The following is a 26,233-nucleotide window of genomic DNA, read 5'->3' as shown; positions in this document are numbered from 1 at the left end:
CAAGATAAACATTATAAAGATAAAGAACAACTTGAGGTAACACAATCTCCATTTTTTTGTAGTTTTCTTTTATAAACCAAGCCAGTGATAAACAAGAAACTAAAAGATACGATTGCAAGATCTAAAGATATACCTTCAAGCACTCACCTTCCCGGCAACAGCGCCAGGAAAGAGTTTGATGTCTACTACACAAGTTTATTCTTGTAGACATGTGTTGGGCCTCCAAGCGCAGAGTTTTGTAGGACAGTAGCAATTTTCCCTCAAGTGGATGACCTAAGATTGATCAATCTATGGGAGGCGTAGGATCAAGATGGTCTATCTCAAACAACCCTGCAACCAAATAATAAAAAGTCTCTTGTGTCCCCAACACACCAAATACAATGGTAATTTGTATAGGCGCACTAGTTCGGCGAAGAGATGGTGATACAAGTGTAATATGGATAGTAGATATTGATTTTTGTAATAAGAACAATAAAAAACAGCAAGGTAGCAATTGATAAAATGGATCACAAACGGTATTGCAATGCTTTAAAATGAGGCCTAGGGTCCGTACGTTTGCTAGTGCAATCAATCAATAATGCTAATATAATTGGATCATATAGCCATCCTTCAACGTGCAATGAAGAATCACTCCAAGGTTCCTATCTAGCGGAGAACATAAGAAGAAATTGTTTGGAGGGTACGAAACCACCTCGAAGCTATTATTTTCGATCGATCTATCCAAGAGTTTGTACTAAAATAACACTAAATAATTTCAGATTCATAATACTCAATCTAGCGCAAAGAACCTCAAAGAGTGCCCCAAGATTTCTACCAGAGAACAAAGACACGAACGTGCATCAACCCCTATGCGTAGATTACCCCAATGTCACCTTGGGAATCCGTGAGTTGAGTGCCAAAAAATATATCAAGTGAACCAAAATAATACCCCATTGTCACCACGGGTATTCATATGCAAGACATATATCAAGTGCTCTCAAATCCATAAAAGTATTCAATCCAATAAAACGAAATCTCAAAGGGAAAACTCAATTCATCACAACAAGATAGAGAGGGGAAAACACCATATGATCTGACTATATTAACAAAGCCCGCGATACATCAAGACCGTGACATCTCAAGAACACACATGAGAGAGAGATTAAACACATAGCTAGTGGTACAAAACCTCAGCCCCGAGGTTGGACTACTTCCTCCTCATCGTGGTGGCCGTCGGAATGATGAAGATGGCCACCAGTGATGATTCCCCCCTCCGACGGAGTGCCAGAACGGGGTCTAGATTGGTTTTCGGTGGCTACAGAGGCTTGCGGCGGTTCTTTTTGGAATATTTGACTATTTATAGGGCGAAGAGGGGTACGGGAGGCCACCGAGGTGGGCACAACCCACCAGGGCGCGCTTGGGGGCCCAGGCGCGCCCTAGTGGGTTGTGCCCCCCTTGGGGCACCCCCAGGTGCTGCTCTGGCCCATTGGATGTCTTCTAGTCCACAAAAAACCCACAAAAAGTTTCGCGGTGTTTGGACTCCGGTTGATATTGATTTCCTGCGATGTAAAAAACAAGCAAAAAACAGCAACTAGCACTGGGCACTGGGTCAATACGTTACTCCCAAAAAATGATATAAAGTTGCTATAAAATGATTGTAAAGCATCCAAGAATGATAATATAACAACATGAATACTTCATAAATTATTGATACGTTGGAGACGTTTCATGGGTAACCGAGACTCTTTTCTGGCGCCATTGCCGGGGAGTGAAGCACCTTTGGTGAGTGGAATTTGTTAATGAAACATTTATATTATGTGCTGAAATTTACTGTCACTTGTTACTATGGAAAACAATCTTTGAGGGGTTTGTTCGGGGTATCTGCACCTTGACTGGAAGCACAAAGAGTTTCCCCTCAACCTACTACACATAGTGAAAATATTTATTATGAGATTCCTTTGGGTATGATAGAGAAGCTGCTAGCTAATCCTTACGGAGGAGATGGAACACTACATCCTGATATGCACCTAATCTATGTGGATGAAGTTCGTGGACTATTTAAGCTTGCAGGTCTATGCAGAGATGAAGTTAATAAGATGGTTTTCCCTTTATGTTTCAGGGGAAAGGCATTAACATGGTATAGGCTATGTGATGATATTGGAACTTAGGGTTGGAACCGATTGAAATTGGAATTTCATCAAAAGTTTTATCCTATGCATCTGGTTCATCACAATCGGAATTATATATATATAATTTTTGGCCTCGTGAAGGAAAGAGCATCGCTCAAGCTTGGGGGAGGCTTAAGTACATGATGTACACATGCCCCAATCATGAGCTCTCAACAGAAATTATCTTTCAGAATTTTTATGCTCGGCTTTCATGATGATCGAACCATGCTCGATCCTTCTTCTATTGGTTCCTTTATGAAGAAACTATTGAATTCAGGTGGGATCTTCTGGAAAGAATTAAACACAACTCTGAAGATTGGGAACTCGACAAAGGTAAAGAGTTAGGTATAATGCTTAAGTTTGATTGTGTTAAATCTTTTATGGATACCGATATTTTTCATAGGTTTAGCACTAAATATGGACTTGACTCTGAGATAGTAGCCTCCTTTTGTGAATCATTTGCTACTCATGTTGATCTCCCTAAGGAGAAGTGGTTTAAATATCATCCCGCTCTTAAAGAAAAGATTGAGGAACCCGTTATTGTTAAAGATGAAACTATCATTTACAATGTTGATCCAGTTGTGCCGACTGCTTATATTGGGAAACCACCTCAAGGGCCAGGGATGCGGTTTTATTTTTGGCACGGAGTGCTATGTCTGGATCACTAGCGAGAGTGATTATGCCATTGGGCCCAGGCATCTTGAGCTTCATATACCCATAGTGAGGTACAACCTGGAAGCGTGTAAATGCATCTTGCCCCAATAGGGCGTGATATCCACTGTTGAAAGGGGCCACTTGGAAGGTTAGTTCTTCGGTCCGATAGTTCTCTGGTGTGCCGAATACCACGTCGAGTGTGATTTTTCCCGTGCATCGCGCCTCCTGACTAGGAATAATTCCCCGGAAGGTCATGCTACTTTGCTTGATGCGGCTCCTGTCTATTTCCATTTTACTGAGTGTATCCTCGTAAATGAGGTTTAGTCCGCTGCCGCCGTCCATGAGAACCTTGGTGAGCCGAAAGACATCCACGATCGGACTAAGGACCAAGGCGGCTGGTGCCCGGATTGTCCTGAATTTTGGTTCATCATCGACATTGAAAGTTATGGCCGTGTCGTTCCAAGGGTTTGTTGCTGCGATTTGGCAGACTCCGGCAAGGTTGCAGAGTGCCCTTTTACGCTTATTGTTTGAAGTGAAAGTCTCGAAGACCGTTAGTACTCTAAGGTCATTGTCTTCTGGGGGATATTGCTCCGGGTTATTTTTGGTGAGGATATCCTCGCCGCTTTTGGCCACCCGCCGGAGTATCGAACATGCTCTAAGGCTGTGGGTTGATATAGTATCTGGTGTTGTGTGTAACTTGCATGGTCCATCGAGCCATCCCTCCAGAACGGTTCCGCATCCCGTAATGGGCTTATATTTCTCTATCATTGGGTCGGGCGTGCCACCAGGGTGCGTCCTTTTCACTTGAACGAGGGATTGGGTGGAAACCGGCGGTTCCCAGCAAGCTGCCTGAGTTTTCCAGGCGCTTTCCGTTGCGCAGTACTTGTATACTATGGTTGCCAAGTCTGTGAAGCATGATATGCGACGACGGTTGATGGCGTTGAGGATTCCCTCATCTGTGCAATTGCCGCGAAACGCTGAAATTGCGTCTTCGTCATGGCAATCTTCAATCTTATCTTTGACAAGGAGGAATCTGGCCCAGAAGTGGTGGATCGTTTCCTGATACAACTGTCGTATGCCCATGAGAGCGCTTATATCTGGGTGGGTGGGTGGTTTGAAATACGAACCCTGACCCAATTTAGGATCCGGAGTTTGAAGAACTTCCAGACTTAGTAGTTCGGGCTCCGGGACGTCAGCTGATTTTTTGGGCTTGTCGTCCGATTCTATGTTCGGAGGACAAGACATATCTTTCTGCAGGTAGGTGTCCGGCTCTTCAAGTTTGGAGATCCGAATGTAGTTCATCCTCAAGATAGAGGAAGAGTTGCCGTCTTGCTCCTCTACTACTGCTATTTGATGGGTGATCATCAGAGTTTTAATTTCTCTCTGGTCGGGTTTAAGCCCAATCCGATCATAGTTTGTGGCGACCCCCTGGGCGGCGATGTGATCTAGGAGCTCATTTAAAGACGAGAGCTCCGCCGGATCCATCTGCTTGGAGTACATGGAGTCAACATGGAGGGGATTTTTGATGACCCAAGAAGTCATCGTCGGCTTAACGGCCGAACGGGCGGTCATGATGAAGCCGCCCAACCGGAGGGTTTGTCCTGGGGCCAGTGTTCCTCCGGAGGTGACGCTGTCCTTGAGAACAAGGTGAGCCATCGATCTTATCTTTCGATGCCACAGCAGAACTCTCAATGAAAGCACCAATGTCGGTGTCAAAACCAGCAGATCTCGGGTAGGGGATCCCGAACTGTGCGTCTAAGGTCGATGGTAACAGGAGACAGGGGACACAATGTTTAGCCAGGTTCGGGCCCTCTCTATGGAGGTAATACCCTACTTCCTGCTTGATTGATCTTGATGAATATGAGTATTACAAGAGTTGATCTACCATGAGATCGTAATTGCTAAACCCTAAAAGTCTAGCCTGTCTGACTGATTATGAGGATATATGTCTACGGACCTAGTCCTCCGGTTTATATAGACACCGGAGGGATCTAGGGTTACATAGGGTTGGTTACAGAGAAAGGAATCTTCATATTTGATCACCAAGCTTGCCTTCCACGCTAAGGAGAGTCCCATCCGGACACGAGTAGAGTCTTCGGTCTTCATATATTCACAACCCATCAGTCTGGCCCATGTCCAATACGTTGGACGCCTGAGGACCCCTTAGTCCAGGACTCCCTCAGTCACCGCGCGTGCGGAAAGGCCTATGCAAACAGTTGCCTCTAAGCGCTCGTGTGCACAAATAGAATAATTTCGTTTGAAATGAAGATGTAATAATTTTGAAATGAAGACGTGAGTTCATCGTTTCGCCTCTAAATTGTTCCCACGTAAACCAATCAAAATTTTACCATGGGTTTGATTTGATGGCGCATTTCAGGTCTCGTGTGCTATATGTAAGACATTTTTTGGCATTTACCGTGCATGTTGGCATATAAATCAATTCCTAGCCGGACTGCATATCCTGTCAAAAGGGATGAGAACTGCCGTTCGATCTGGGAGCATCCAACGGTGCAGACGTACGATCCGTGGGGTTTGGGTTCTAGCCAATCAGAATGGACGACTCAGATCGCGCGCGCAGCAAGGGGGGGGGGTCATCAGCCACGGTTTGGTAGGCACACGACTTTCATGTGTGAACCGTGTGCTATTTGAAAACATTTTTGGGAGGGGTTATTTGAAAACATTTACATGTGTTGTCGAAAGGGATGAGGATCACCGTTCGATCAAGGAGAATCCAACAGTGCAGACTTACGATCCGTGGGGTTTGGGTTCTGGCCAATCAGAACACACGACTCAAATCGCGCGTGTGGCAGAGGGGTGGGTGGGTGGGGGGGGGGGGGTGCATCGGCCATGGTTTAGTGGACACACGACTTTTGTGAGTGAACCGTGTGCTCTTTGAAAAGATTTACATTACCTAACATCATATTTTTGTTCGAATCAAAACATGAGTTCATCGTTTCGCCTCCAATTGTTTTCCATGGTAAGAAATCACGAGTATAGTGGAGAGTGTCATATACTAGTATCATGAATACACAGTATATATGATACTAGTGTATGATACTACCTTTAATTAATTATAGCGCATAGTATAATACATAGAGTGTAATATCATATATAGATCATATTTATTGTCATGCATGACACAAATTAGCATCACATTTAACATGATACAGTATCTACCTATATGTTACTCTAACCCTCTTTATATATATTTATTTCTTTGCCACATCAGCATACTTGGTATTTCCGAGTGCATGACATCGTCGGCTATGATACCACCATTATGGCTAGCCTTCTATAGTGGGGAGTATCATATACTATATATATAGTATCATGCATATGATACTAGTGTATGATACTACGTACGTACCTTCATAGTGCATATATAGTATCATATAGTAGTATATATCATAGATGACCGTATTTATGGCCATGCATGACACAAAGTAGTATAGCATTTATTATATATATATATATGTTACGGTATCTACCTATGTTATTGCTTCTTTGCCACATCATCATATTTTCTATTCCCGAGTGCATGATACCGGTAATGACACCCCCACTATGGCCACCCTAATAAGGCTGGTCGTAATATGGAAGTATCAAGCGGTATGATGCATGCCAACTAGAATTTTTGGATGACGTGGCACACAATTAAATGAGGAAAGAGAGGGTGTGGTATCATATCATGATACCGTATCATATTAAATGTTGTACTACTTTGTGTCATGCATTGCAATTAATAAGGCAACCTAAGATACTAACTTATGATACTATGCATGCGCGCATTATGGAGGTATTGCCGATCATATACTAGTATCATGCATATATACTCCCTCCTTTCCGGTTTATATGCTTATCTCAAAATTTTAGTTTTTCCATTTTATAAGGCTCAATTTGGTTGTTCCCCATCACATGTCCAGATTCCAAGGTGCATTAAATCATTGCATGCAAGTATTAAGAGAAGTTGACCAATGCATGTACTTTATGCATGCATGTATTGCAATTAATACATTGGAAAACATAATTTTTTGAGGAAAACAAAAGCATTAGTTGGGTGTTTTTGCAAAATATAAAAAGTATTCCACCACTCACCATCTAGCTTGGTCGGTGAGATTTTTGAATTGAGCCCTATAAGGCTGATTGTAATGGGGAATATCATATACTAGTATCATGCATATGATAGTGTATGATACTAGCTATTTCCGTAATGCATAGTATCATAAGTTAGTATCTTAGGTTGCCTTATTAATTGTCATGCATCACATAAAGTAGTAGTACAATATTTAATATGACATGATATCATGATATGACACCACATCCTCTCTTTCCTCATTTAATTGTGTGCCATATCATCCAGAAAGTCTAGTTGGCATGCATGATAACACTTATGATACTACCATTACAACTAGCCTAAATCGGAAAGGAGGGAGTATGAGACTAGCCACAATGGAGAGTAACATACACATATCCCTACACTATGTAACTACCTTCATAGTGGGTAGTAACATAAGTGTAGTGTCATGCAAAGCTTCATTTATTAGGTTATAGACTCATATTGCATTGGGACACACTGGTGCGCGTCGGTCCTAAACAAACAGTTTTTTACCCCTTTCCGCGACGGCGTTCGGAACCGTCGCCAAGTGAGTGTGTGCGATAGGGGGTCCTTCCCACACGACCCAGAAACCATCGGGGATATGGAATAGTGATCTAGAGGCCTTCCAAAATGTAATCGTGTGTGATGCAGCACACACTAAATTCTTTCGCACGTGTGGTATCGGTGATTAAGCATTTCTAATGACGCTGTGAAACCACACGGTCTGTCGTAACGAACCATTTGGGAAACAGTATGTAAGGCACACGGGCCAACATATGAACTGTGTGTGATTTGTACCCTATCACACATGAGTTTTCTGCGTAACCCATCTGCCATGCTAGACTCCATCGCACACGTTTTCCAACAATTACCGTCTGCGATAATGTTCTATCACAAACGGTTCTGGAGCCCCTTCGCGCACATACAAGTGCTGCAGACCGTTTGTGATTTGTTAGGTATCACTGACGGTTGCCGCAAGTGTGACGTGTGCTTTTCGTTTGGGATCCCACACATTTCCTGAAAAAAATACAATTGGGATTGTATTTTGCATTGGGCATGGTTTACTCCCAGTTCGCGTGTGCGATAACGCGATATCACAAATGGTTCCAGAGAACCTACGCACACATAGTAGCGCTACGAATCATTTGCGATCTGCTGTGTACCACTGACGGTTCCAATACGATTGACGTATGCTTTCCGACGTGGATCGCACACACTCATTTAGTTGAACTGTGTGCGGAGCAATTGCTAGGTTAAAACAAAAATATCCCATTTTGAATCGGCACGCAAAAAGCAAATTCGCCACAATATTCAATTGAACAAATAGTGTCCATAGGAAGAACATTCATTAGATTTCGCAACAATTGCAATTGAACATATGGTAGCTAAATTCCAATGATTTGTCCACACATATATGCATTACATAATTAATCATAGTGTACGAAATACGAAAACCTCTTCAGATGGAAAACAATGGATCCATGCGTTATATGTTTAGCGGCTAACTCTTACTCAATGTTTTAGGAGAAGGCATGCTGAAATCTTCATTATCACCAGTGGGATTGATGTAGTGATCCAGGAAGAAGTCGCTGATAAATCTCCGAACCATCAACAATTCACCAGCCGAGAGCGGTTCAGGGGTCCTCGGTTTTAAGATGAGCTGCAGTATTTTTAAGATCAGAATGTGTCATATGAGTGGAGTAGAAGATATTAATTAAGATAGACTTACTGGTACTAATTTGTGAGGATCATCACAACTATCAACATATTTGTAGATGGAGATCATGTGTCTGCAAACATAGTATCCACAAAGTTCATCTTACTGGTACTGGAGATCATGTGTCTGTAGATGGAGATCATTTGTAGATGTAGATATTAATTAAGATAGACTTACTGGTACTAATTTGTTCATGTCCCTGCTTCTTGGTGAGGACACTAATTTTTTTTGTACAGAATTAGTCATGTATTTGTCCTATTAGGAACAACCTAACCGGTATTAGATGTATTATTTTTTCTTTGGACAAAATAGAAAGAGGTTTATTTGGAAGCTTGAACATTTGACTAGCGTAAGGAAAGGTATTTGCAGACTGTTGGTAAATTTTCCAAAAATAATGGATTTCGGTGTGTTATCGGAGAAACGTTCTCGCGCTGCAGAGGTAGTTTCCTCTTGAACAAGTTCCCTGTTTTTGTTTCCCACAATGCGAGCACACTGCAAATGATGATGAATTTTGACAACTTCAATTATTGAACCAGATATGAATGCAAATTAATTTCAACATAATAGGATTCGATACCTATCCAAGAATTGCTGAAGATGCGTCAGATCCTGAGCGTTTGTTCACTCTCTGAGAGAATCGATGTAGTAATCCGTGTTCTTCTTTGGAACAATGAATAGCAATATCCAGTGATTGTTACATATTAAGAAAGCCATGAACTTACGAATGATGTCGAAATCTAAAAGACAATTAGTGTATGCGTGGCTATTTACTTGACTTACCCTTCATGATATGGCTAGAGAAATGATTCTCCATGGGACATGTTTTCGAAGATACGGACGACCATGTTAACGGCCCAGTCCCGTCGGTCCTTTTCATGTAATGCTGTGCCATTTGCTAATGCAGGATCTATGAAATACACACTCTCACTTTGTCTTCTCTGCGCGTTCAATCCCCTGAGAGGAATAAAATGCAGTTAGTTGTTTATCATTTATAGCCTTGTATGAAGAAGTTGATCAGAGTTTGTTAAGTACTTACAAAATCATGCATCTAACAAGAGTGGCATCGAGCATGTTGAAGTTCAAGAAGAGATGTAAGTCCTTGAAACTCACAATGATGGAACCAACATCGTGTCGGAAATGATCTCTATTGTAGTGGACTAGCAAATGGTGACAACCTTCTGACATTTGATCCATGCAATATTGATGTAACTTGCGGCAACTGGAGCTGCACTCATCAAAGTATTCGCCAACAAGAAATGGCTCTCCATGGACGTAATTGCGTGCTTCAAGTACATATGCTTTTCTTTTAGGAAGCAACAATTCTACTTCTTCATCATCCATGGCGTCAGAAATAATATTACTCCCTGATTCGAACAAGCTGCTCTTAATTTGGTTCTGGGCGATGAGTGCTTTATGTAAGAGGCAATCGTTCTCTTTCCTCTTCACTTTCCCACTGCGCTTCCTCATGGTCGTGGGTGTAGCCTTTTTGGCCACTTCCTTTTTGGTAATTGAAGCATTTCTGGCAGAACGTCTAGTTGCCTGCATGGTAGACTGCCGAACAGACGGTGAAGCTTGGTCAGACTTCTTAGCAGACTATTTATCTATGCCGGACTGCTGAGCTGGCGGTGCTGCAGTGACGGGCTGCTGGACTGTAGGAACAGAGGCATCGGACTGCTGACCATGTGTTGAAGCTATGTCAGGTTTCTGCGCAGGTGGTGCCAGCTTGTCGGTGTGCTGAGGAGGCCGTGCCAAGGCGTTGATTTGCTGAGCAGGAAGTGCTGATGCATTGGTATGCTGATCACGCGCCTGCGGACCGATGGACTGATGAGTAGTCGGTTCTGGACCTACAGATTGCTTAGCAGGCGGTTCCGAAGCATCAGACTGCTTAGCAGTCTGTTCCACCAGGTTGGTCTGCTGAGCATGTGCTACAGCTGGGTCTCCCCCCACTGCTTCAGTGGCCGGCATCTGAATCAGTGGTGCGTCATTAGCAGTTGTAGGCCTTGCCACTGGCTGCTTTGGGGTGGAGGATGACATGGCCTGTACGCCACAAAGTCGGTCCGGCTGATCACAGGTTGATGCATTAGCCCGCGAGAGCTGCTCTGGCAAGGAGAGCGTCACCGGTTGAGGGGCGACAGTGGTTGCTCTTGGCGGGGCTTCAGGAATCCCATCGATGAACTCTATTTCCTTTCGTGGTCACTGGATGTGATGTAACAGTGTTTCTCCCGAGGTCCTTTGCTCATCGAAGTCTCCTAGGACATTCTTAAGGGAAAATTCATTGTATCCAGGCTTTACTTCAGTCACGTAGCACTTCACACAACCCGACTTCAATGGCACATTGTCCAAGAAGAGGCCATCTTCCAAGAAGGGTGGGGAAACCCAGGCTGTTGCACATTTTAATGTACCTTCATAATGTGTAAGCACGCCCTTCAATCTATCTTTCATTCCAGATAGATCAGATATAGCATCATCACGAGCAGCTGCAGTCTCAGTGTCGCTGGGGTCAGCTGATGCACAGCTACTCTTGTGCAGTGTTGTCGCACAATAAGCATCATCATCCATGCCCGCCTCCCCTCCCATCTTCTGGCTATCTGTCAGTGTTAGAGTCTTCTGCATCATCATCATTGACTCCTCAACATCCTTTCGAACAGCCGGATAAATCTCCTTCTTCAACTTTTCAAACAATGCATTCTGCTTCATTTCACTCCTCACTTTTTTCATGCTGAGTGCCTCTTCTTTGCTGAGTGTGAAAGCCCACTTGTGCGGGATATTAACACCTATACCCCTTGCATGGCCAGGGGGCTCTTTTGTGTCCATAGCAATGGACAGAATGTCACATGGCCCTAAGTTCCTGTAGAACCCTCCAGGGATCTTGGAAGCCTCTACCATCACTTCATACAATTTGGCGTCACGTGCATTTTCAAAGTAATAAGTTCCGTCATCACGCCTCTTTGCACATGCCCGCAAGTAGACTTTGGCGTGTTCGCCCTTGATTTCTCTAAAGTCCGGACTCCCACCTGCCGCTACTGCTTCTTTGTCTTCATGTTCCCATATCAGTTTCATGCCATAGTATCCTACCACACCCATATGTTGGGGGTGTATGTTCTTCTTCTGAATTTTTGATTGCTTGAAACTCTTCGCAGCAAAATCTGGAGTTGCCCTGACCCTTTTGAATTCTGCCCAGTCTGCCTTTGTAATTTGGGGGTATGCGGGGATTGGGTCCTTGCCTTCACTCAAGTACTTCTTGTACAACACGTGCTTCTAGTTTCTCCAAGAATCCCTTGCTGTCTTCAGTGCAGCGTGTTCCACCTGCATTCTCCACTGCTCTGGAACGTTGTAGTGATCCATGATCTCCCGGACTATCCTTCGTCGTGTTTCTATGTCAGCCTTCTGAAACCCCGATAGATTAATGTTGAGCCTTGCCCTGCCAACAAATCCACACACACTCCTGAACCTCATGCGTTCTTTATCTTGTTTAGTTGGAGCCCAGGACTTTAAATCAATCTCGGTTACTTCATATACACCTTTAGGCTGGTGTGTGGGCTTCCTTGGAGCGTTCCTCCCTGTCCTGACCGGAAGGGTAATTGCTGCAGCTCTATCCCGTTCAAGACTACTTGATCCCTCACAATCTGCTGAAGACCTAGGTTTGTCTGAATCAGATGAAGATAAATGGCCTGAATGAGTGTTGTCACTGCTACTCGGCATCTACAGAGAACACATGCGAAACTCAGGAAAGGAGGATAAGCATAAAACTAACAACTTTGTATCAAGCTTTCTAAACATGCCATGCAATAATTTAGAAAATGTACGACTAATTTGTTAAGTTTGTGTGACTCGGGCGCCCGCGATCTGTAAATAGGCAATAACTTATTGGAACAAATATAGCTTATATGTAGTAAGGAAGGTAGATAATGAACATATATACGCTCTCCGTTATTTTATAGCCAATTTGGGAACATATGGAACGAAATTGGAAGAGGGATTGCGAGGAAATATGTCTCACCGCGATGGAGAGCAGTAACTAACAGGCTTCTTAATGCAAACCCGGCCGGACCACAGGAGAGGCGAGGGTTACTGCATCGGTATGCTCGAGGGTGGATGGCGAGCAAACAAAGATGGCGAGGTGCGGGCCGCCACGTGTTGGGAATGGCAGTGGAGGTAGGCTTGACGCCGAAGAGCGGGCACACGACCGGGGTGAGCACGGCGGTGTCGGAGAGGGTTCTGCTGTGGATCTGGGGGAGGAGGGAGCTGGTGAAGGAGATTGGGTGGACTAGTTGAGTGAAACGCGGGCAGACGGTGGGAGGCTATTGGCGGCCTAGGTGAAAAGGGTGAAAAATATCCCCGGCGGCCGCGCGCGCGGAAAGGCCTATGCAAACGGTTGCCTGTACGCTCGTGTGCACAAACATAATAATTTCGTTTGAAATGAAGACATACTAATTTTGAAATGAAGACGTGAGTTCATCATTTCTCATCTAAATTTTTCGCACGTAAACCAATCACAATTTTACCACGAGTTTGATTTGCTCGCGCATTTCAGGTCTCGTGTGCTATATGTAAGACATTTTTTGGCATTTACCGTGCATGTTTGCATATAAATCAATTCCTAGCCGGACTGCATTTCCTGTCGAAAGGGATGAGGATTGCCGTTCGATCTGGGAGCATCCAACGGTGCAGACGTACGATCAGTGGGGTTTGGGTTCTGGCCAATTAGAACACACGACTCAGATTGCACGCGCAGCGAGGGGGGGCATCGGCCATGGTTTGGTAGGCACACGACTTTCGTGTGTGAACCATGTGCTATTTGAAAACATTTTTTTGGGAGGGGCTATTTGAAAACATGTACATGTGTTCTCGAAAGGGATGAGGATCGCCGTCCGATCAAGGAGAATCCAACGGTGCAGACGTACGATCCGTGGGGTTTGGGTTCTGGCCAATCAGAACGCACGACTCAGATCGCGCGCGTGGCAGAGGGGTGGTGGGGGGGGGGGGTGCATCGGCCATGGTTTAGTGGACACACGACTTTCGTGAGTGAACCGTGTGCTCTTTGAAAACATTTACATTACCTAACATCATATTTTTGTTCGAATGAAAACATGAGTTCATCGTTTCGCCTCCAATTTTTTTCCACGGTAAGAAATCATGAGTATAGTGGAGTGTCATATACTAGTATCATGAATATACAATACATATGATACTACCTTTAATTAATTATAGCGCAAAGTATAATACATAGAGTATAGTATATATATAATATATATATATATATATATATATATATCATATTTATTGCCATGCATGACACAAATTAGCATCGCATTTAACATGATACGGTATCTACCTACTATATGTTACTCTAACCCTCTTTATATATACTTAATTCTTTGCCACATCAGCATATGTACTTGTTATTTCCGAGTGCATGACATCATCGGCTATGATACCACCACTATGGCCAGCCTTATATAGGAAGTATCATATAGTACTATATATATATAGTATCATGCATATGATACTAGTGTATGATACTACGTACATACCTTCATAGTGCATATATAGTATCATAGGGTAGTACTAGCTCCCTCTGTAAACTAATAAACTAATATAAGAGCGTTTAGATTACTAAATAGTGACCTAATTGCTCTTATATTAGTTTACGGAGGGAGTATATATCATAGATGACCGTATTTATGGCCATGCATGACACAAAGTAGTATAACATTTATTATATATATATATATATATATATGTTACGGTATCTACCTATGTTACCGCTTCTTTGCCACATCATCATATTTTCTATTCCTGGGTGCATGATATTGGCTATGATACCCCCACTATGGCCACCCTAATAAGGCTGGTCATAATATGGGAGTATCAAGCGGTATGATGCATGCCAACTAGACTTTTTGAATGATGTGGCACACAATTAAATGATGAAAGAGAGGGTGTGTAGTATCATATTGTAATGCCTCGAGACCGATGTGCCAGGTGTCCTCCAGTTATTCGCTGTCGTTGCCTTGTCATTGCTTGCGTGGCATGCATTGCATATCATGTCATCATGTGCATTTCATTTGCTTACATGTTCGTCTCATGCATCCGAGCATTTTCCCCGTTGTCCGTTTTGCAATTCGGCGCTCCTATGTCACCCAGCGTCCGTTTCTACCTTTTTTCGTGTGCGGGCGTTAAACGTTTTCGGATTGGACCGAGACTTGTCATGCGGCCTTGGTTTACTACCGGTAGACCGCCTGTCAAGTTTCATGCCATTTGGACTTTGTTTGATACTCCAACGGTTAACCGAGGGACCGAAAAAGCCTCGTGTGTGTTGCAGCCCAACACCTCTCCAAAGTGACCCAAAACCCACCTAAACCTGTTCCATCATCTAGAGCGTTCGATCACGATCGCGTGGCCGCAAACCGCACCTCATTTGGAGCTTCCTAGCTCCCTCTACCTCTATAATCAGACCCCTTCATTTTTCGTTTTCGGATCTTTTCCCCGAAACCCTAAAACTCCTCACTCAGCGCCGCCGGACAAATCCTCCCATGCCGGACAATGTCCGCGCCTCCGTGTCGGACGAATCAGGAGCTGCCACCTGTCCATGCCCCCGTCCCCGCGCCGCCGGGCCTGAGGCGCCCAGATCCGGCCGTCCAGGCCCGATCCCCGCCACCGCCAGGTCCCGCGCGCCGCCCGCCGGCCGTACCTCGCCGCGCCGCCCGTCCCCGCCGCCTCCGCCGTCAGCTCAGGTCGCCGCCGAACGCCGCCACTCATCACCGGCGCTCTCCGACGTCGCCTCGCCAGCGCGACCTCGCCAGAAACCTCCCGCGCCGCCTCCTTCACTCGGCCCGCCGCCCCGCGCCGCCCACAGCCCGCGGCCACGCCGGAGTTGACCTCCGCCACCATCTTCCCCGCCTCCGGCCGCCTTCGCCGTCGCCGGACCCGGTCCGCTCCGGATCTGGATCAGGTGGGATCAGATCCACCGGTCCGGCGAACCAAACATGCCCCCTCGATCCGGATCTCCTCATCCCGCTTCGCCTCATCCCCACGTTGACTTTTCGCGAAGGTAATATTTCGCTAAGTCCTGAGATTTCCTGATTCATATGCCTCTATTCATCATGCCACAACTTCCTCATCGTGACTCCGATTCGTGCGTGTAGCATATCAGAATGTTCGCCTCGACGAGTACATCATTTCGTATCATTGCATCATTTTCATTTGAGCTCATCTGGATGCCTGAAATGCTGTTGGAAGAGGGCTATGTGATGAATTTGTCCGATCTGTTTCAGCAAATGGCCTTTTGTCATTTTTGCCATGATTAATGTGTGCATGCTATGATCCTGAACTCTACATGTGTTTTGTTAAATGCAATGCCATCTTTACATGGGTGTATGCCATGTATTTTTGTGATCTATGTGGTGACTAGCACAAGCTTGCAAAGTAGCGTAATCGGTAATGCTGATTTCAGGGATTTAGGATTTCACTAAGTCCTTATCCTGATTTTGTTGTTATGCCATATGTTTATGTTGTTTCCTAGTGATCCATGCCTCTTTTGAGGATGATCAGTAAGGATGTTTTGTTAACATTGTGGTGCTTTATACATCTCTGTCTTTGTTTGCATTTATGGAGCATCCTAGCTTGAGTCAATCGAGCTCTACTTTTGCTATAAAGGGTATCTTCGCAGATTGTTGACATGTTTAGCGATTTTGCCGAGGATGTTGCTATTGATCCGTGCATGCTATGTTGTTGTTCTTGCCATGTCTAGCTTCTATGCTATGTCTTCTTGATGGGTGTATGCTTAGTTTGTCATGCCATGCTCTGTAGTGAGTGCATCAAACTCGTAAACATGCCTACTCGTTAACTGTTTTGCATGCTCTAGTTTTTCACTAAGTCTGTATCTGTTTATGTTTTTGCCATGTTCACATGCTTGCAATTGTATTTTCTGATCCCTTTTGGCTCAAGGTCACTAAGGGACTTTTGTTCAGTGCTTTGAGTAGCTTCATGCCATGCCTTTCTTTGCCATGATATGTTCATGTAGCATATAGTTTTCATGCTCCAAAGTATGCTTCCTGATGATAAATTCCAGACTTGTGTTAATTTCACCAAGTCTGAAACCTGTTATCATTTGCACTTTTGCCATGCTTGTTTGAACCTGTTAATGGATGAATTAGCCGTAGCTCAGTGTTCATCTTTTGTCAAGATTCATGAGTGGATCCCTGCCATATATTTTGTTGTCATGTTTGAGTGCTGTAGAATATTTATCATGATGCATTTAGTTGGTCACTTGCTGATTATCGTAGACCGGTGCCATATTTGTTTTGCTTGCCATTTCCAAACCGTGCATCCGATTCCGGTGATCTTTATATTGATTTCAACCGAAATCACGTCACCTTTCCAGTGGCACTCTTGGATTTCCAAGTTGAGGCCAGGTTCAATCATTACTTTCCAAATCATGCATATGCATCACATACCGCATCCCGCATATCATACCATGTTCGTGTGATTCGTTGTTTACTATGTTGTGTGCTTCTTTCCGGTGTTGCTTCTTCAGGTTGGTTCCGATAACGTAGCGTTTGTGAGGACCCGTTCGACTACGTCCGTTTGTCTTCTTCATGGACTCGTTCTTCTTCCTTGCGGGATTTCAGGCAGGATGACCATACCCTCGAAATCACTTCTATCTTTGGTTGCTAGATGCTCGCTCTTTTGCTATGCCTATGCTGCGATACCTACCACTTGCTTATCATGCCTCCCATATTGTTGAACCAAGCCTCTAACCCACCTTGTCCTAGCAAACCGTTGTTTGGCTATGTTACCGCTTTGCTCAGCCCCTCTTATAGCGTTGTTAGTTGTAGGTGAAGATTGAAGTTTGTTCCTTGTTGGAACATGGAGATGTTGTTCCTTGTTGGAACATGTTTACTTGTTGGGATATCACAATATCTCTTATTTAATTAATGCATCTATATACTTGGTAAAGGGTGGAAGGCTCGGCCTTATGCCTGGTGTTTTTTCTCCACTCTTGCCGCCCTAGTTTCCGTCATATCAGTGTTATGTTTCCGGATTTTGCGTTCCTTACGCGGCTGGGTTATAATGGGAACCCCTTGACAGTTCGTGTTGAATAAAACTCTTCCAGCAAGGCCGAACATTGGTTTTACCATTCGCCACCTAGCCTTTTCTTTCCCTTGGGTAGGCCTACCCAAGGGTCATCTTTATTAAACCCTCGGGCCAGTGCTCCTCTGAGTGTTGGTCCAACTTGTCAGCCGCCGGTGGCCACCAGGGGAAACTCTAGGCTGGCCTACCGAAAGTTTGGACAATCTGGTGTGCCCTGAGAAGAGATATGTGCAGCTCCTATCGGGATTTTTCGGCACATTCGGGTGGCTTTATTGGTCTTGTTTTACCATTGTCGAAATGTCTTGTAACCGGGATTCCGAGTCTGATCGGGTCTTCCTGCTAGAAGGAATATCCTTCGTTGACCATGAGAGCTTGTGATGGGCTAAGTTGGGACACCCCTGCAGGGTTTGAACTTTCGAAAGCCGTGCCCGCGGTTATGGGCAGATGGGAATTTGTTAACGTCCGGTTGTAGAAAACCTGAAGTTGACCTTAATTAAAATACATCAACCGCGTGTGTAACCGTGATGGTCTCTTCTCGGTGGAGTCCGGGAATTGAACACGGTGTTGGAGTAATGTTTGACGTAGGTTGTTTTAGGATCACTTCTTCATAATAGTTGTTCGACCGTGCTTTTGCCTTCTCTTCTCGCTCTCATTTGCGTATGTTAGCCACCATATATGCTAGTCACTTGCTGCAGCTCCACCTCATACCTTTTACCCTTCCTATAAGCTTAAATAGTCTTGATCGCGAGGGTGTGAGATTGCTGAGTCCCCGTGACTCATAGATACTTCCAAAACCAGCTTGCAGGTGCCGAGGATACCGTGCAGATGACGCAACCAAGCTCAACGAGGAGCTCGATGAAGATCTTGTCCTTTGTGTTGTTTCGTTCTAGTTGATCAGTAGTGGAGCCCAGTTGGGACGATCGGGGATCTGTGTAGCATTTGGGGTAGTCTTCTTTTATTTTGGTTCCGTAGTCGGACCTTGATTGTATCTGGTTGATGTAATGCTTTATTCATGTATTGTGTGAAGTGGCGATTGTAAGCCAACTATGTATCCTTTCCCCTTATTTATTTACATGGGTTGTTGTGAAGATTACCTCACTTGTATCACATCCCTGGTCCTGTTATGCACTAAGCTAGACCTCATGTGAGCATCATGTTTTAATTCAAATGAAATTTGAATTGAGGGATTTTCAAAGCCTCAGAAACCTTCTAAAAATGATCAACATTAAAATCCTCTCAAAGAAGTCCAAGAAAATGTTCCTCTTACTCTCTGAAAATATTGCAAAGAGGTAAAACTCAAAACAATATTTTTGGTATCTCAGAGTTAATTATTTTGGGCCTTTGAATTAAATAAATAGCTATTTGCATTGGATATATATTTCTTAATTAATTAATATATGTCCAATAAATTCTGATCTTTGATGAAGGGCTTTGGAATAATCCTACTAGTCCCTACCATAAATATCAGAAGCAATAAAAATTATTTAGTGTCTAAAACTAAATCAAAACAAACTACAGAAAATAGAAAACAGAATTAAATAGAAATAAAAGAGGGAGAGAGAAGAACTACCTGGCGCTCACCTCTCAGCCCACCTGGCCCAACTCCAGCTGGCGGCCCAGCCCGCCACCGCTAATCCCCCTGTCGTCTTCCTCCCCTCGCACCGAAGCAGCTCGGTGGCGAGCGCCGACGCCGCCCTGGCCACCTCCTGCTTCCACCTCCTCCCTCCCAGCCTGCCTGGCTCCTCCTCGACGCCCCGGTGACGCCACGCGCCTCCCCGACCCCCTCTCACTTCTCCCTCGCTCTCTGGACCTCCCTCCCCCTCGCTCCTCTGCTTCCCCCCATGACCGAGAGCTGCCGCCGACGTCGCTCGCAACCACCATGGCCACCGGCCACCCCTCGCCCTGTCGATAAGCCCAGAAGAACCGCCATCGTCTCCTGCATCGTCTACGCCAGCCCGTTCGACTGCGGGAGCCCTGCATCGCCGCCCACGCCGTCTCCCCCATCCCCGGCCACCCGAGATCGCCGGCGCCCGCTCGCCACCTCCGATGTCTCCCCCGAGCCGCTGGGCCTCCAATCGACCCCCTGTAAGCCCCGCCATCGTTCACCCCTACTCCCGTTCTCTTTTGCTCGCTCTGGCCGCTGATTCCATCAAGGCCGAAAACCACTGCCGCGCGAGCTCGACTCCGGCGAAACCCCGGTGATCATTTGGTCACGGGCGTGCACCCGTTGTGCTTGCCGCGACCCGTAGAGCCCCTCCAGCGCCTCAGCTCCCTCGTTTGTGAGCAGCAGCGCCGACACCCGAACTCCGGCTGCCGCCGATTTGGTCGCCACCGTCGATCCCGACCACCGCAGCTGCTGCCGCCACCACCACTGGATGCGCGAGTCTTCCAGCTCGCTGTAGCCGCAAACCCTGAGCAAAACGGTGCCCTGTAGCGCCGTCCCAAGCAACTCCGGCGAGGTCTCACCGTCACCGTGGTCGCCGGCGTCACTTGCTGACGTGGCGTTGCCATTAGCGGTTAATCCCCCCAATTAGCACACTAACAGCCACTGACAGTAGGCCCCACCCCTGGTCAAACCCCAGTCAGCGCTGGGTTTGACCGGGATTAGATCCTGTGTCACTGACGTGTGGACCCCGCATGTCAGGTTTGACCTGGACCTGGCTGTTGACTCGCTGACGTCATGCTGGCGTCAGGCTGACGCAGTTAAATCATTTTCTGGAATTATTTTAATTCTAAATATTCAGGAAATTCCAGAAAATTGTATAAACTTCTAAAAATCATAGAAATTCAACCGTAACTCCAAATTAAATAATTTATATATGAAAAATTATCAGAAAAATTCAAGGAATCCATCTGTACCATTTTCATGCATGTTAGAACAAATGATAGCTGCTGTTTAGCACAAATCAATTAAATGGCATTTAAATAACCATATATGGAGTTGGAATTTGAATCATGTATTCAAACCAACCTCATTTAAATCATAGCTAGGTGCATTAGCCCAAAACACATTCATATTGCCATGTCATAGCATGCATCATATTGTGCATTGCATTGATTGTGTTCTTTCTTGTTTGCCGGTGTTTGTCCCCTCTCGATAGACGTGACTCCGACGACGAGATCGATGACACCGATGAAGAACTATATTATCTTCAGAAGTGCCAGGCAAGCAAAACCCCCTTGTTCATTCCGATACAATCCTACTCTCTCGCTCCTGCTCTCTTTTACTGCATTAGGACAACAATGATTCATCTGTTACTTGCTGCGGTAGCTGAACCCCTTTATCCTTTGCATGACCTGTCATTCCACAGTAAATAGATGAAACCCACTAGTATGAGTAGGAGTTGTTTGAGCCCTGTTGTGCCTACTCATTCATGTTTGTTTGTCATGCCTGCTACTGCTTAGAGTTGAGTCAGGTCTGATTCATCGGGGATGAATCAGAGGTGTGTGAACATGTCCTACTGTGTGTGAGCTAAGTGTGTGAACACGATTTGGTAAAGGTAGCGGTGAGAGGCCATGTAGGAGTACATGGTGGGTTGTCTCATTGCAGCCGTCCTCAGGAACTGAGTTCTGTGTTTGTGATCCATGATTCAGCTACTACCATACATTGGGCCCTAAAATATGACCCCGCTCGACTTCTTATTCACCCTTGTCCTCTGTCCAGGAGTTGCAAGTAGTTTCTGGTGTTTGTAGTATGCTGGAGGCCGTGGGCAGCGCTGACCGTAGGGGTGGGCTGTGATGCGGTAGGCACGTGGCACGGTGTACCGGGCGCCCGTTTGGTGTCTCGGGAACCCTGTTCACATCGTTTGGGGCTGTGAGCGAAACTCCGGCCGGATCTCCTCATGGATGGAACCCGAATAGGCGATAAAACTGGACTAGAGACTTGAGTGTTTAGGTAGGTCGTGGTCTACACCCACGTCGGCTTTCGCTTGAAGTCTGCCGAGCACATGTCGTGTGCAGACGCTAAGTGGTGGAAACATGTATGAAGAAGTACACCCCTGCAGGGTTAACATGATCTATTCGAATAGCCGTGTCCACGGTAAAGGACTTCTGGGTTGCTTATATCAGTTCATAGACAAGTGAAAGTGGATACTCTAAAATACGCAAGATAAGCGTGAGTGCTATGGATGGCGTTCTCGTAGGGAGACGGGAGCGGATCCATAGTGGTGTATTGATATGGTGAATATGTGGACTCGTGTGCGCCACCTCAAAAGAGTTACTTGCAGTCGTAGCTTAGGATAGCCACCGAGTCAAAGCTGGCTTGCTGCCGTTAAACCCCACCATCCCCTTTGTTGATAATGATGCATATGTAGTTAGTTCTGATGTAAGTCTTGCTGGGTACATTTGTACTCACGTTTGCCTATTTTATGTTTTTGCAGAGAGACTTCAGTCTCGCTAGTAGTACCGCGTGGACTTCGACGTTTAGCTTGTTACCTCAGCTACGATCTTGTGTCCTCGGCAGGATCTGGTAGATAGTCAGGCTTCTCATCCTTTTTCATTTATAGATGTCTGTACCCAGACATGATAGCTTCCGCTTGTGCTTTGACTTGTATGCTTTGAATGTTGGGTCATGAGACTTATGTTTGTAATATCTCGCTCCTCGGAGCCTAATGAATAAATACTTGAGTCATAGAGTCATGTTGTGATGCCATGTTGTATTTGCACATATCGAGCATATTGTGTGTATGTTATTGAAATGCTTGGTATGTGTGGGATCTGGCTATCTAGTTGTTTATCCTTAGTAGCCTCTCTTACCAGGAAATGTCTCCTAGTGCCTCCACTGAGCCATGGTAGCTTGCTACTGCTCCGGAACACTTAGGCTGGCCGGCATGTGTCCTTCTTCGTTCCTGTGTCTGTCCCTTCAGGGAAATATCACGCGATGAATACCGGAGTCCTGTTAGCCCGCTACAGCCCGGTTCACCGGAGTCCTGCTAGCCCAGTGCTACAGCCTGGATTCACTCGCTGATGACCGACACGTTCGATGCTGGGTCATGGATGCCTGTCCATGTAAGTTTGTGCCACTTTGGGTTTATGACTAGCCATGTCAGCCCGGGCTCCTTATCATATGGATGCTAGCGACACTATCATATACGTGTGCCAAAAGGCGCAAACGGTCCCGGGCAAAGGTAAGGCGACACCCGTGGGAAAACCGTGCGTGAGGCCGCAAAGTGATATGAGGTGTTACATGCTAGATCGATGTGGCATTGAGTCGGGGTCCTGACAACTTGCGACATTGCTTTCAATGCGGTTATGCCTCTAAGTCGTGCTTCGACACGTGGGAGATATAGCCGCATCGAGGGCGTTACAAGTTGGTAATCAGAGCCTTCCCCGACCTTAGGAGCCCCCTGCTTGATCGAATCGTTGGCGTTGTTGAGTCTAGAAAAATGTTTTGAGTCATTTTGGAATTATATATATTGGAGAGTTAGGACTTCTTTTTACTCCTCAGTCCCTTCGTTGCTTTGGTGAGGCATCCTAACGTAGAGTTTTGACTCTGCTCTTCTCAAATTTCACTAAATCTTTTTTAGGATCACGCGGGTATCTTGGAATCGTTCCGATGGTTTTGTGACGAGAACATTGTTCTTGGTGCCTCCTGACATTTAGGGGTTGTGGCAGTGTCCCGGGGAGTTGAGCTCCAAGGTGTTGTCGTCACAATTTTATCGTTGCAGTTCTGGAATACCTGAGATTAGGTTCGCCAACATCAAAAATCTCTTTTATGAAGTTGTTAGTGGGATAATGTGACGCCCCCGATTCAATCGTACACTAATCATGCACGCAAATGTGTACGATCAAGATTAGGGACTCACGGGAAGATATCACAACACAACTCTAAAACATAAATAAGTCATACAAGCATCATAATACAAGCCAGGGGCCTCGAGGGCTCGAATACAAGTGCTCGATCATAGACGAGTCAGCGGAAGCAACAATATCTGAGTACAGACATAAGTTAAACAAGTTTGCCTTAAGAAGGCTAGCACAAACTGGGATACAGATCGAAAGAGGCGCATGCCTCCTGCCTGGGATCCTCCTAAACTACTCCAGGTCGTCGTCAGCGGGCAGCACGTAGTAGTAGGCACCTCCGGTGTAGTAGGGGTCGTCGTCGACGGTGGCGTCTGGCTCCTGGACTCCAGCATCTGGTTGCGACAACCAGAAAGAAGGGAAAGGGGAAAAAGGGGGGAGAAAGCAACCGTGAGTACTCATCCAAAGTACTCGCAAGCAAGGAACTACACTACATATGCATGGGTATATGTGTAAAGGGCCATATCAGTGGACTGAACTGCAGAATGCCAGAATAAGGGGGGATAGCTAGTCTTATCAAAGACTATGCTTCTGGTCACCTTCGTCTTGCAACAGGCAGAAGAGGGTAGGTCGAAGTCCTCCAAGTAGCATCACATAACATATCCTACCCGGCGATCCTCCCCTCGTATCCCTGAGGGAGAGCGACCACCGATTGTATCTGGCACTTGGAAGGGTGTGTTTTATTAAGTATCCGGTTCTAGTTGTCATAAGGTCAAGGTACAACTCCAAGTCGTCCTGTTACCGAAGATCACGACTATTCGAATAGATTAACTTCCCTGCAGGGGTGCACCAACTTACCCAGCACGCTTGATCCCATTTGGCCGGACACACTTTCCTGGGTCATGCCCGGCCGCGGAAGATCAACACGTCGCAGCCCCACCTAGGCTCAACAGAGAGGCCAGCACGCCGGTCTAAACCTAAGCGCACAGGGGTCTGGGCCCATCGCCCATAGCACACCTGCACGTTGCGTACGCGGCCGAAAGCAGACCTAGCCTAGTGGCGTTCCAGTCCAATTCGGCGCGCGCCGCTCCGTCGCTGACGTCTGAAGTGCTTCGGCTGATACCACGACGTCGGGATACCCATAACTACTCCCGTGTAGATGGTTAGTGCGTATAGGCTCGTAGCCAACTCAGATCAAATACCAAGATCTCGTTAAGCGTGTTAAGTATCCGCGAACGCCGAACAGGGCCAGGCCCACCTCTCTCCTAGGCGGTCTCAACCTGCCCTGTCGCTCCGCCACAAAGATCCACACAGAGGGCCGTCGGGACAAAGGTCCTTTCAGCCCCCAATCCGTGAATCACTCGCGGGTACTCTTCGAGCTGACCCGACTTTAGTCACCATCTGTATAGTAAGTATGTATGTATAGTACATACCCGTGATCACCTCCCGAGTGATCACGACCCAATAGTATAGCAAGGCAGACCGACAAGAATGTAGGGCCAATGATGATAAACTAGCATCCTATACTAAGCATTTAGGATTGCAGGTAAGGTATCAACAGATGTAGCAACAATGTCAGGCTATGCATCAGAATAGGATCAACGGAAAGCAGTAACAGGCTACACTACTCTAATGCAAGCAGTATAGAGAAGAGTAGGCGATATCTGGTGATCAAAAAGGGGGGGGGGGCTTGCCTGGTTGCTCCGGCAAGAGAGAGGGGTCGTCAACTTCGTAGTCGAACTGGGCAGCAGCAGCGTCGGTCTCGTAGTCTACCGGAGAGAAGAGGGGGGAAGAAACAATGAATACCATGTAAACAGATGCATATCGATGCATGACAAGACAAGTAACGATGCTAGGCGTGACCTAACGTGGTATGAGGTGATGCCGGTTAAGGGGGGAAACATCCGGGAAAATATCCCCGGTGTTTCATGTTTTCGGGCAGAGGAGTCGGAGGGGGAAAGTTGCGAGTTCGATAGGTTAGGGGTGTGTGGCGGACGAACGGACTGCGTATCCGGATTCGTCTCGTCGTTCTGATCAACTTTCATGTAGAAAGTATTTTCATCCGAGTTACGGATTAAAAGATATGATTTTCTAAAGATTTAATCATTTTCTGATTTTAATTATTTATTTAAATTCAACATTATCCAAAACAGTGTTTGCTGACGTCATCATGACATCAGCATGACGTCAGCAGTCAACAGAGGTGTTGACTGGTCAACTGACGTGTGGGTCCCACTAGTCATTGACTGTTTAGTCTAATTAGTGTTTAACTAATCTAACTACTGTTTAATTAAACTAATTAGTTAGTTAGGTTAATGTAATTATGATTAATTAACTTAATTAATTCCTTAATTAATTAATTAATTAAATTATTATTATCTATTTATTTATTTTATATATTATTTTTAATTCCTTTTTTTTAACAAAACGTTCTGGGGCTGGGGCCCCCATGTCAGTGGCCCCAGGGGGCCTAAACGGGTGTGGGCGCATGGGCGCATGGGCGCGCGGGTGCAGGAGGCTACGGGGCGCCCGTTAGCGGGCCGAGCCCCTGACCCAACGCAACAGGGCATCGGCCGCGGCGGCCGGAGCGGCCGGAGCCGGGGCATCGATGGAGAGGGGTCGGCCGCGGCGCGGGCCAGCAGTGCGGTTGGGGGGGGGGGGCGGCGGAGCCGCGGCAGCACGACAAGAGGAGGGCTGGGGCTTGCCGAGGCCGTGAGCGGTGTGGCCGGACCAGGATGACCCGAGCAGGGGCTCATCGATGCAGGCAAGAGCGCCACGGGTGCG

The sequence above is a fragment of the Triticum aestivum genome, chromosome 7A (assembly GCF_018294505.1).
Source record: "Triticum aestivum cultivar Chinese Spring chromosome 7A, IWGSC CS RefSeq v2.1, whole genome shotgun sequence".
Classification (NCBI taxonomy): domain Eukaryota; kingdom Viridiplantae; phylum Streptophyta; class Magnoliopsida; order Poales; family Poaceae; genus Triticum; species Triticum aestivum.
This window is presented reverse-complemented; position numbering follows the sequence as displayed.